This window comes from Pagrus major, chromosome 21 (genome assembly GCF_040436345.1).
Source record: "Pagrus major chromosome 21, Pma_NU_1.0".
In the NCBI taxonomy this organism is placed as follows: Eukaryota; Metazoa; Chordata; class Actinopteri; order Spariformes; family Sparidae; genus Pagrus; species Pagrus major.
Window position 1 is genome coordinate 13,050,618 of NC_133235.1, and position 12,430 is coordinate 13,063,047.

Genomic DNA, 12,430 nt, shown 5'->3' on the forward strand with positions numbered 1-12,430 from the left:
TCTGATCAGTGTGACTGGAGAATTAGAGCCTCACATACACACTAACTATCTGCCAGGATCTTGCTGATGTCTCCAAAAACCAAATGGTGATGGGAAAGAAGAAGTAATGACGCGAGTTGATTCATAAAGCAGAACATGATCACAACCTACCCCAGACTTTTTGACATTTTGATATTTGGAAGAGTCTTAGTGGGTGACTTGTAGACAACCCTTCTCTCTTTTACTGAAAAGTGTGTGTTAAAGTAAAAATAACAAGTCAAGTTGCCATTAATATTCCTCACTTTTGGCTTCTTGAGTCACTGTCCATGAGATGCCACATCCCGAGCCTGTGATATGGGCTAATTAGTGCTGCTGCAGGGCAACATATAATTTAGAAATGTATCTATTCCCCTTTTTTAAGTGTTGAAAAGTACAATGGCATCTTAAAGCTGCATGAATGGATTTTTAGCCATTAGGGGGCAGAAAAACTCCTAAACAGGCCGACAGCCTCTATATTTGTAAAATATATTATAAAATTGTTGTGGTTAATAGAGCAGATTAGAGCAGACACAAAGCAACATTATCACCCCACTGGAGTTTCTTGCTAATTGCTAACTCTGTCGTTCTCCGACCCTGTCACATGAAACAGTCATTTGATTCAGCGTTAAAGGAGCACTATGTAGTTTTGGGGGAGAAATTCTGCCTTATCAAACCAAAAACTCACTTCATTTTCGCGATTAAATAAACTGAAAAAACAAAGTGACGTTAAAAGACAACACATTTTCATACTGTTTCACTCTGTTTATAGTTGGCGGACCCTGCCACCTTTCTAGCTTCAAACAGTGTTCTGGGGACCTAATTTTCCTCTGAGAACAGCTTGTTTATTCAGTTATGGTAAAATAAATATTATTGAGTTTGTATTATTACATCAGTAATATTGTAAATATTAAAATGCTAAGTTTGAATTTCTTCTCTAATACTACATAGTACCCCTTTAATGTAAGGAATATAGAGAAATGCAGCTGTAAAGACGTTGTCAGGGCTCAGTACGTGGTCTTAACATCTAATCTGTGCCATGAATCTAACTTGCAATAGACACGGTTTTTGCTTAAACTTATCATTATAAAGTAAAGTGTTTGGCCTTCAACCTTGGTCCTAAAAATTTCCGCTGAATTTTACAACGTGTTCAGCAGAACGAGACAGCATCTTAAAGCAATGAAAAGTTTCCATCTTGGAGAGCATTCATGAGGATTCAATATTCCTGTTATGAAAAGCAACACGCTGTGCGTCAGGCAGGTGCTCACTAACAGTTCAATTGGTTAACATTTGAGTTGTAATCCGAGGTGGTTTGTTCCCCTGCGGGCTGTGGATTCCAGTATGCAGGTTTTAAGTTGACTGTGCTTGTATGATCAGAACAGAAGGAACATTTATAGTAAACATGAGCCTCTGATGTTCCGCAGATACTCCGGCCTGCATGGTAAGCACGAGCACGACACATCACGGGGCTCTGTCGAAACCACAACAACCTCTAATACTCTGTATTCCAGATAAACAGAGCGAGAACAGCAGCAACATTGATTTCCCAGCATTATGTGAAAATGGAAAGATACATCTAATGTGATATTCAAAAGCTTGAATAAGAAGTGTAGAGTGTTCTTTTACGCTCTGAGCTCAGAGAGGTGCTGGTCCTCAGCGCTAACATGCATTAGAAAACATTTTCATTAAAGCTGATTGTGTGTGATCATCCTGTTTTTATATATCAAGATGGTCTTTAACACTCTAATCATTATGAGGACATATGGAGGTCTCTCACCTACTGCAAACCTCATTTATGTCCTGAGGGAAATGTGTTGATATTACTTTATACTGAAAACAACTATGACTCACATTATAAATGTGAGTTTCTCGTTATGATGTTGTTGTGGTCTCGACATTATTTTGAGGCTGAACACGAGCTGTTTACTACAATGTGTATTGAATTACTCACTGGCACATCTGGCATAAGCTAATGAAGGCTTCCTCTTGGCCCTGAACACAAAAAACAAAACAAAAAACAGAGCAAAGGTGCTTAAATGATGTCATATGTGAACAATGTTTGCATAAATTCTTTCATCATTTCCTTTTTCTTCTTCTTTCTTTCTCTTTTGCCATGATGGGTCTCTGTACAGAAACAGAGCTGCAGACAGAAAAAACAGACCTCACTTGTATCCTGTCAAAGAAAAGGGCACATCCACCAAACCTCTCACTTATCCCTCCACCCACACACATGCATCCTAATGTCCGCAGAGCTACTCGAGGGTCTTCCCAGTCCAGCAGCTAATGGTGTGCGGCTCGTTATGCACTCTCAGGTGGGAAAGAGCAACTACAAACCAAGCAATCAGTTTGAGTTTGAGGCTGTTACTGTATGTAGTTTGTGTGCGGTCAGTTCATTTTGTCTTATCTATGCAGTGGGATGGGTTCAGGAATAACAGGATGTAAGCTGATCTCAGCAAAGCCTTCATGTTCCAGAAGAGGGCGAAGAGAAGAAAGAGGATTTTTTCTCGACTCACTCAATGTAACGATCCCTTTCCTCCATGTAGCAATCAATAAATCAAGTGCTCTGAAAACTAAAGGGCTTTGCAGCCCTCTGATAAGCCCATCCAATCGTCTCATTCGGCCTGTATGGAATTATTTAACAGGCTACCCATCTGGCTAGTTCAAATTAGCTTCACTCAACAAGTGACACTGAAATGCTGCTTACATTTTCAAGGTTCAGGGTTCAGGGTCCTTGCAGGCTGCAACACAGGGTTTTCCAACGAAAAGAAAGTATAAGCTCCTTCAGGTTACAACCCAGATAATATATTTACATATAATTACATTTATAATAGTAAAGGATGAAATATAAAATTAAAATAAAATAAATCGATACATACGGTTATCTGCATATTATGTACACCAAGTAAACTATGAGGGGTAGAAAATAACAAGAATGAATTGATAAAAATGGATGTGAAATGAAAATTGGAGTGATAAATTATTAAGTAATTTGATTAGAACAGAGCCATGTTTTATCACTTTCCCCATCTTACATTCATCAATCACAGCACAATATTGCCATGGGTGGAATTAATAAAAAAAATACTTGACAAAAGTGGATGTGATAAGAATGCTTTTGGATTAATGGTGGAAGTGATGTGAAATTATCAACTGATTTCATAACCTTCACTGACATTTATTTGAAAGTGCTGCTCCGTTAATCAATTGTTTGTGTCTACTGTCTGTCAGTGGCAGCAACAAGCAGGCCTGCAGCTCATCATTTACGTTGGTATTTCAAAGGCGGCATTACCGTCTTCCAGCATTTGCTTCACAAGCAACCATAGCAGATGATTTAACAGATTAGGGAAAAGAGACAGGAGAAGTGTTGTTACAGCATGTTTCACTATGTGCACCACCATACTGCCGTGATGTCATGTATGTTTATGTCGGTGAAGTCGGGCTTGGTGGATTTTGCCTGAGTGTCTTACTTGGAATTCCAGTGGAGAGTAATAATGAATGGAGAGTGATTGGGGTCTATTTTTGGCCGAGACCCATCCTCCATCCAAGTTTCATGGAAATCCATTCAGTAGTTTTTGTGTAATCCTGCTGACAAACTAACAAATCAACCAACCCACGGACACACAAGAGGGGAGAGGGCTTTAATTCAGTGATTGGATTTCATCTTATTTGCATGCAAAGAACGTATTATTGGATTTAAAAAGAAGGTTTGGAAACATGATCATACACTCAGTTTAAGAACCTGAGCTTATTATATATCCATAAGGCATTTGCATAATGGAGGTTTGTCTTCCCTTTTCATTTCCATTTTGCAGCTAATTTTTGTCAGTGAAATGAATTCTCCTAGCTTATAATTTGCAATATACAAAACAGACAGACTACAGATGTACATATTATTCTACATAATTATTTTATTCTACGTAAAAGAAACTAAATATGAGACAGACTTTGCATTTTCAGATTAGGAGACAATGCGCTGAAAACCCTGAAAATGGACATTCAAACTGACTTTTTTTCCTGGGATGTCCACATTGCACACATGATTTTACAATTTGTATACAGAGTATCTCTTTCTGTATGCAATAAAATCCTACACATCGCCTTAATATAGCACCCAGAACATGGATCTCCTTTAAGAGAATAGAGGCTCATTATTTCTGAACTCCAACAATATGGATATGACTCACCCTGCTGTAGAGTTGGGTGCATTTATAACCCAACGCTTTACTTATATCCCAGACTGTGTCTGGTAATTATCCTTGGAGGGAAGGGAAAGGCCATGAAAGGGATGGAAGGTACGTGCATCAGGATGAATGGAGATATTAAAGATGAGGCCAGAGAGAGACTTCATAAATAAAGAATAATAAAATAATACAAGACAAGAAGCAGACTCATTAGGAGATGCCTTCCGAAGCAAACTGAAACAAGATCAATCATATGAGAAACTGCACATTTGATAAATCCACTGTATTTTTGAAGACTGTGAACACTGATCAGACTTCCATGCCTGCTCAGACTTGGACAATATCAATCAATATCACCAGCAAACACACAAACACAGTGATACAAAAAAAGTCACAGAAACAAGTAGATATAAATTCCAACATGTGGTCTTGTCTTAACTTCTTGGAGTCTCTGCTGGTTGTTGGAGACAGTGACGCCAAGAATCCAGAGGTGCTTGTTGGATTTTGTTACCACGGCTGTTTTCTTGTTTTCAGTCTTTATGTAAAACTAATTTCCCATCTAACTCTTGGCTAGTGAGTCAGTGGAACTCCCAAAATCAAAACTATTCCTGTAATCAGGTAAATAATCTGTCTCTAAAACAAAGTACGCTGTCTGTAAAGACATGGCTGCTAGTTTGAGCATAGATTTGTATTGTATTTGTCCAACTTTCTTCAGTCGTGTTGTGACAGAGCTTTACTGTCCAAGTCACTGGTAATCCTCCCACCGTGCTAGGAGGCAGCAGGAAATATTGGTACCTGTCTGGCTTGGTGGTGTTTTATGGGCACAGGGGATTCAGCTGCTGAACTCCACCTCCCTGATCCTTTAGCCTACAGACATGATGGTGGTATCAATCTCCTCATGTAATTCTTGAAAGGAATGACATATAGTGTGCAACAGAGTCACATAGGAAGATATATCCTAACGCAAATAAGCACATTTTCCATTAACGTCAGAATATTCTATCAAACTCTTGAATCTGCTACATTTTATTTCAGATGTTGAAAAGAGTTAAATTACATTTTCATAAATGGACGCATTGGGATGGTGACGGACCCGATTTACAATCCCAAAGCGTCAGCAATGAGCTGGGAATGAGACTCAAAATGAACCTTTCTTACAAATAGGACCTTCAAATATTACGAGACAATATGTAAAAACACAGAAGGGGGCATTAGCTCATCAAATCAAATATTTGAAACGGCTTGTTCAGTTCTCCCCATCTCACAAGGTGATAGTCAAGATGAGATAAAAGTACTGCAGTCCTCTTTAAACCTTAAACATCTCTGAGACCATGCTGGGTGTGTCAGGCCTTCAAGTGGTGTCATGGCAAATTTCACCCTGGCAGAAAGATGGAGCCTGGTGGGACGTAGGGAGGCTTCTCATTAAGGCTGACGTACCAACGAAGCAGCTGGAGGAGATTCAACAGTCTGAATAAAGAATGATAATGTATGGATAGCAAAGAATAGAAAGGATGAGGGTACCAGAAGTCTTCAGTTCTGAGAAGTTGTCAGGATGTTACTGTTAATGGCATTCTGCACAGTCTGTCATTTTAAAGGCACAGTATGTAATTTCTGGCACCGTACAGTACAAAAGAGTAAGTAGCGTGGGATCATGGGAGTTGTTGTCTTCTTTGTTAAAGAACCACCAATGCTAATGAAATCTTAAGACATCCAGTCCAGCAGCATTGGACAACTTAAAGAAAAAAAACACAAATTATATCTTTAAAGTGTAGCTTTACTAATACTAATAATTAACATTATACTGCATACTGTTGAATTCAGTTTCAAAGGTGCACTTGTGTTTTTACTCTCTGGTTTATTCTTCTTATTTCTTCATTTTGTCAATTGTTAATTTTCTTTTTTAACAAGGTGCTCTCTCTCTCTCTCACACACACACACACACACACACACACACACAATCAATCAATTTAATGCATTTAAAACCAGTTCCGAGCAAAACCATCACGCCATCGCCATGGAAACACCACATCTACAGCGATAATGGCCTGCTCTCTTTCTTTGGCAATTTCGACTTTGGGGGCTTAACACAAAAAAGCATGTGAAGAACAGATGAATAAGAAACCATTTAACAGATGGAAAGAAGTTCTTCATAACCCACGTGTGACTTATTTCTACAGCCTGTGCAATAGAAATTGTGCTGTCATTTTGTACAACATTTTTTTTTATTTAAAAACTGTGAGAACTGCTGCCAGACAGCGGTAAAATCACGTTTTATAGCCATTAGGGAGTCAGAGATGCTGCCACAGAGCTGACAGTCTGTCTGCAGTAATGAGGCTACTGAGTTGTCACATATTTTGTAAAAAAGAAAATATGAAAAAAAACCTCACAGGCAGAAAATCTACTGGAGAATGATTGTGAGACATTTAATGTACTTTAGGAAAACGATATTCTTGTTGACTGACTCTTAGAGGAGGAAACAAACCACAAACCCCAACACAGCAAAGAGAAGAGAAGTCAACTCACGTTTTCCACAGTTCAAAAAGTTTAATTAGTGGAGTCAAATAGCTTTGGTGGAAAAGATGATAACAACAATGAGAATCCTGACAGATAAGAAACGTATTTTCCTATAAATTAATTAGTATTGCTGCAGGATCATGTCTTTGTCTCTGCGTCGCTGCTCACTCACTCTGATCAACAGATTTCTCAAACAGCTTTTAATTGAAACTAATTGCACTCACATCAGTTCTTTCCAATCATGAAGCCTGTTTAATATCTTAATGACGAGGTTATTTATCCACTTGTCTGCTGTATACTGAAAGTGGGAGAAGAATGAGTCTGTGATCTTGTCTATGAAGGGATTGATAATGTAGCTTGGCCTCTCTAATCAGTGACTTCTGTTGCTGCTGCATCAAGGATGTTTGGCAAGGCAAGCAAGTACTCAATGGAGGAAAGGAGAAGGTCTAAATGGACTAAATGGACTTGCCTTTATACAGCACTTTTATTGTTTGCTGACCACTCAACGCGCTTTTACAGCACTTCACCCATTTATGTCACATCGATCCACCAACCTTCTGATTAGCGCACAACCTGCTGAGATTTTTTTTAAAACGTGCCAGCCATCTTAACTTGTTCTTTTAGTTTTGCATGTACTGACATGTTCATTAGATTTGTTTCTTAGTTATTTATTTTTTTAATTCAATTTAATTTTGCTAAAATTAATATCATTGTAATTTTTTATATCCTCTATACTTCATGCTACAACATGAGCAGTAATGATTATTAAGAACTTCCTCCAATATAAAGTTGTTGTCATGCTTTAATGTTAAAAAAAACAATTATTTTTCTCTTACTGTCCGTTGCTGCAGCACCTATATTCACCCATCTGCCTTAATGATCTGTTTTAGTGCCTGTCTCTTTAAGGTCCCCCTCCCAAAAAGCCCAGTCTGCTCTGATTAGTCATCTCTCACAGGCCTGAGCAGGCACCGCCCTCCATGTTTCAACATCAGCTCTGCTGGTGTTTTTACAATCACAGCCCTGCTGGGGTCATTTTTTGAGTGTGATGACTGTATAGTTGTGACATCACAAACTTACAAAAGTCCCGACAGCTAGTTTAAAGACCCAATTCCCCTAATATCATGTTCATACGTAAACAGTATTTATGTAGCACCTAAACCTGCTCTATTATCAAAAAAGAAAGGAGGTGTCACTTTCTACAATATAGAACCTTTAAGGACGGAGCAGTGATGATGCAACAATACAAAACAAAAGTTCTGTTGCGTTGTGCATGACTACATAAATTGTAAGTGAAACTCCTGAAGCGTAATAAATGAAGTCATTCTCATGCCATAAATGTACTTGTTTTATCCTTCTGGCAGATATTTTGTAGGAGGCTGACTTGAAACTTTTAACTCAGTCAGTCACCTCAGATGTGAGTGATGAATCCAGGGGGGGAAAAGACATACAAACTTCCTCCCACCTGCTGGTGCGCCCACACACACAAATACTGACCAATACACAATCACTGAACTTTTGTTCGACAGCTCAAATCTTGTAGCCTCCAACAATGCATTTTGCTGTCTACTGAACGTTGAATGTACCTTTTAATGCCGATATCCCACACACTGCCCGCTGTCTATGAACCTTCTTTGAACTTGGCTGTGTGTGTGTGTGTGTGTGTGTGTGTGTGTGTGTGTGTGTGTGAAAAGGGTGTATAATTTGTATAATTTCTCTTAACAAGAGAAATATTGGTGGGCCAGGAATCGGAATGTGGATTAAAGAAATGGCGTCAAACATGTCAATGGTAAAAATAACATACATTGTCAGATGTAAGCAACATGTTTTTGATGATATCTGGAGACCTTTTATGTGCTTTTCAAGACATGATGTGACTGTTGGTAATCTGCTTCAGCAGGAACAAGCCCTGAGGGAGTAGAATAGCCTTATAATGTGGTACACTGTTCTGAGAAACACCCTTTAATTCATTTAATCTGTTTATTATTCAGATTATTTCTAGTTACTGTAGAAATACGATGCTTTGCACTGGGAGACCATGTACCACATCTGGTTGACCAAATAATCTGGCAGCGTGAGTAGAGGAGGCCAGGGCTTTTCACCTGCCGCTGATTACCTCAATCTGCTGCAGGTGTGTGTGATCAGCCATAGCTCAGGCCACCAGGAAGCCACGCCCACCAACCCCACAGCACCTCTGAAACACATCAGCACAGAGCAACCACCCCAAACAACACAACAATAGTCCAAATGTAACACCGAAGACCAATAAATATATTCTTTAAAAAAAAGGAATAAAAGCGGTAAAACAGGCAAAATCACAGAAAAAGAAAGAGAGAAATAAAAGTAATGCAAAAATAGAAATGAATAATAATAGATAAAGAATAAAATCAATAAAGGACGCTAAGAACGATAAGGAGACGACATCAGACTTTAGTGTGTTTGAATGCTAACATTAGCTCAATATTACAGCTGAGGCTGATGGGAATGCCTTTACCTTTGATATAATGTATTTACAGCGTTCGATTAATATTTTGTCCAGACACACAGAGCAGCATGACATCACCTATATGCAACAAACAAAGTCAGTTCAAGCTGTAACTTGCAAATGAAAACATGTTGCCAAGTTTCCTTAGTGTCTCTTTGGTGTTCAGGACACATTTCAACCCAAACCAGTGAAAAATTAGTGATTGGTGACGTTTTGAATACAAGGAATCACAAAAATGCTGAAATTCAGCTCAGAGGGCCAAAGTCCAAAAATTCATAACAGATGTTTGTTTTCAAAAAGTATTTGAAAACAAATGTGTGTGTGTGTGTGTGTGTGTGTGTGTGTGTGTGTGTGTGTGTGTGTGTGTGTGTGTGTGTGTGTGTGTGTGAAATTAAAGCAAAAGAATGGAAGCCAAAAGAATCAAAGCCGAATAGAACCTAGTCTGTATAAGGTCTTCAACATTTCTTCAGTCTGAGTCTTCAACCACTGACCCAGCCGTGAAAACGAGGGATAGAAAAGCAAAAGAAAGCGTTGAGAGGAAGACATCTGATACGGACAATATCTGTTCATCGGAGACAACAGCATTTTTCTGAGACAGATTATACCAGCCGAAGGAAATGGAGTTCTACAGCGAGCAGCCAGGAGACATGTCTCGGCAGAGACTTCTTCAAGAGCTGGAAGCGACAAAAGAGCAGCTGAAAAAGCAAAAAACCCTGAAAGAAATGTACATCAACAGGGGAAAAGAAACAACCAGAGAGCTAGAGCGGCTGAGAAAGTACAGCAATGATGTAACTCTCAGCAACGCAAAGATAGCTACTCAGGTGAGAGATAACACCAGGCAGAAGAAGAAGAAGGACCTTCATAAAGATTATGAAGAGCTCCAAGTTGCCCATTTAATCAATGAGGAGAAGTTTCAAACTGACCTCCAGGCGGAGAAGGACAAGAACAAGCTTCTCCACGAAGAACTGGACAAGATCAGGGCTTCACAACAAGAGAACAGCCAAAGGTATGAAACTGAAGTCATCACTGTGAGACAGCAGGCTGAAACTCTGCAGCGGGAGCTTGAGAAGGAAGTCAAGTCTCACGCAGACACAGTGGCGAAAGGCTTGCAGATGATTACCAACTTGAGGGCTGAGCAGGATGACCTCTGTCACAGGATGACCGAGGAAATCAATAATCTCCAGCAAAACACCTTGGAGAAGGAGGGACGTTATGAGAGACATCTGGAGGAGCTGAAAACTCAGCTAAATGTTCAGATCTCTCTCAACCTTGATCTCTCCACAGAGCTTAAGGCCTTGAAAGAACCTGAAGTCCCTGAGGAGAAGCCGTGTGAGCAGCAGGAATCCATCCCTGCTGCACCGGCCCCTGAACTTCTGGAGGTGACTCAAGTTCCCGAGGAGAAGCCGTGCAAGCAGCAGGAGTCCATCACTACTGCACCGGCCCCTGAACTTCTGGAGGTGACTCAAGTTCCCGAGGAGAAGCCGTGTGAGCAGCAGGAATCCATCACTACTGCACCGGCCCCTGAACTTCTGGAGGTGACTCAAGTTCCCGAGGAGAAAGCGTGCGAGCAGGAGTCCATCACTACTGCACCGGCCCCTGAACTTCTTGACGTGACTCAAGTCTCTGAGGAGAATCACCCAGGCAAACCAAAAAAGACTGTCTGGAAAAGAGCCCGTCACTTTATGGGATTGAGGAAACCAAAGAAGTGGAAGAAGTAAGATGGCTTCAACAACTCAAGCTGTCACATTCGCCATCATACATCAACACCAAGGACCTCTCTACTGCAGACAGCCAGTAGAAACCATATGTCATCTGTGGTCGGGCATGGGGGGGGACAGTGTATTGCCGTTACCTCCCACAGCAGCACACATATATCTTGCAGACATAGTACAGGGAGCTCTCCTTCAACCACGAGCTCCCCATACTGTGTCTTTCCGAAGTAACTTCAAGCTATATGTGCGCTATCTGTGTGGAGTTAACATGTCCTCCCCATGCCTCTGTGGGTTTTCCCCGGGTGCTCCGGTTCTCCCACAATTTTCAAAATAATTGTTTAAATTTGGATTTGAATAAAAAAAAAATTTGAAAAATAAAAATTGGGGAAAAAAATAAAATTCCTGCTCAAATAGCTTTCTATTATAGTATGTAGTAGTTGTACAGTAATGTATGTAAAATGTAGCACATTGTCTTTCTGGAGGTGGGAACACATTTTGCCCCTCAAGTGGTATTTCATTTTTTGCACACTGTCAACATGGTCTGTCAAATATCCTGATCAAGAGGGACATAACATTCATTCAGTAATGAAAACTAATTGACAAAAACCTATTAGAGCTATGCTTGCTCTTTGAAGCTGTACTTAGGCAGCGCTGTATATTAAACACACTTATAAATATCAGCATGCTAACACGCTCAGAAGGAGGAGGCTAATATGTCAATGCAAAGTTAAGTTTATCATGTTCAATGGTGTACTCTAATAATAATAATGATTATAATAATAAACTTTATTTATATAGCACCTTTAAAAGAGAGTTTTCAAAGTGCTTTGACAGTTAAGCTAAAGCAGGAAGACAATATTACAGAATAAACACTCAACAGTCTATATATATCTATAGCATAACACTATGCCTGATCAGAGGTCAGAGCTGTTTGGCTGATCAGTGTATGTATGTATGTATGTATATATATATATATATATATATATATACATTTCAGTAATATCATCCATAATGTCAATATGCCTTTACAATATTCCTAATATTATTTTCATTTCACACCATGAAAGATGATGTGACTGTTTTCATTTGCTGCACAGATATGAAATCAAATACTGATCTCTGATGTAGCAGCTTCTAAAACCAGTTTCATTAAACCTTCTGGTTTCATTGAACTTCTCAACATTCTGTGGATAATGTGATTTCTTCTTCCCTCTAGCTCAGTATGAAACCAATTTGAATTGAGTGAAACCAATACTTTAAGACACCATAATGGTATTAACATAAACACTTGGGCATTGCAGATAGACTGTGGGGGTAGTCGTTAATATTGTTTGGGGATTCCGCTGGAAGGAAAGAACCAGCTGAGACGAGTGATTGTCACATTACAGTTATATGAGCAGTAAACAGTCCTCACTGGGTGTAAGAGGAAAAAAAGATGTACTCAGTGAACTTTAGTTTCACAGAAGTTATCACCCTCAAGACAGTCACAGGTTTTTTAGCGTTTTGTTCTGTGCATTATATTTTGT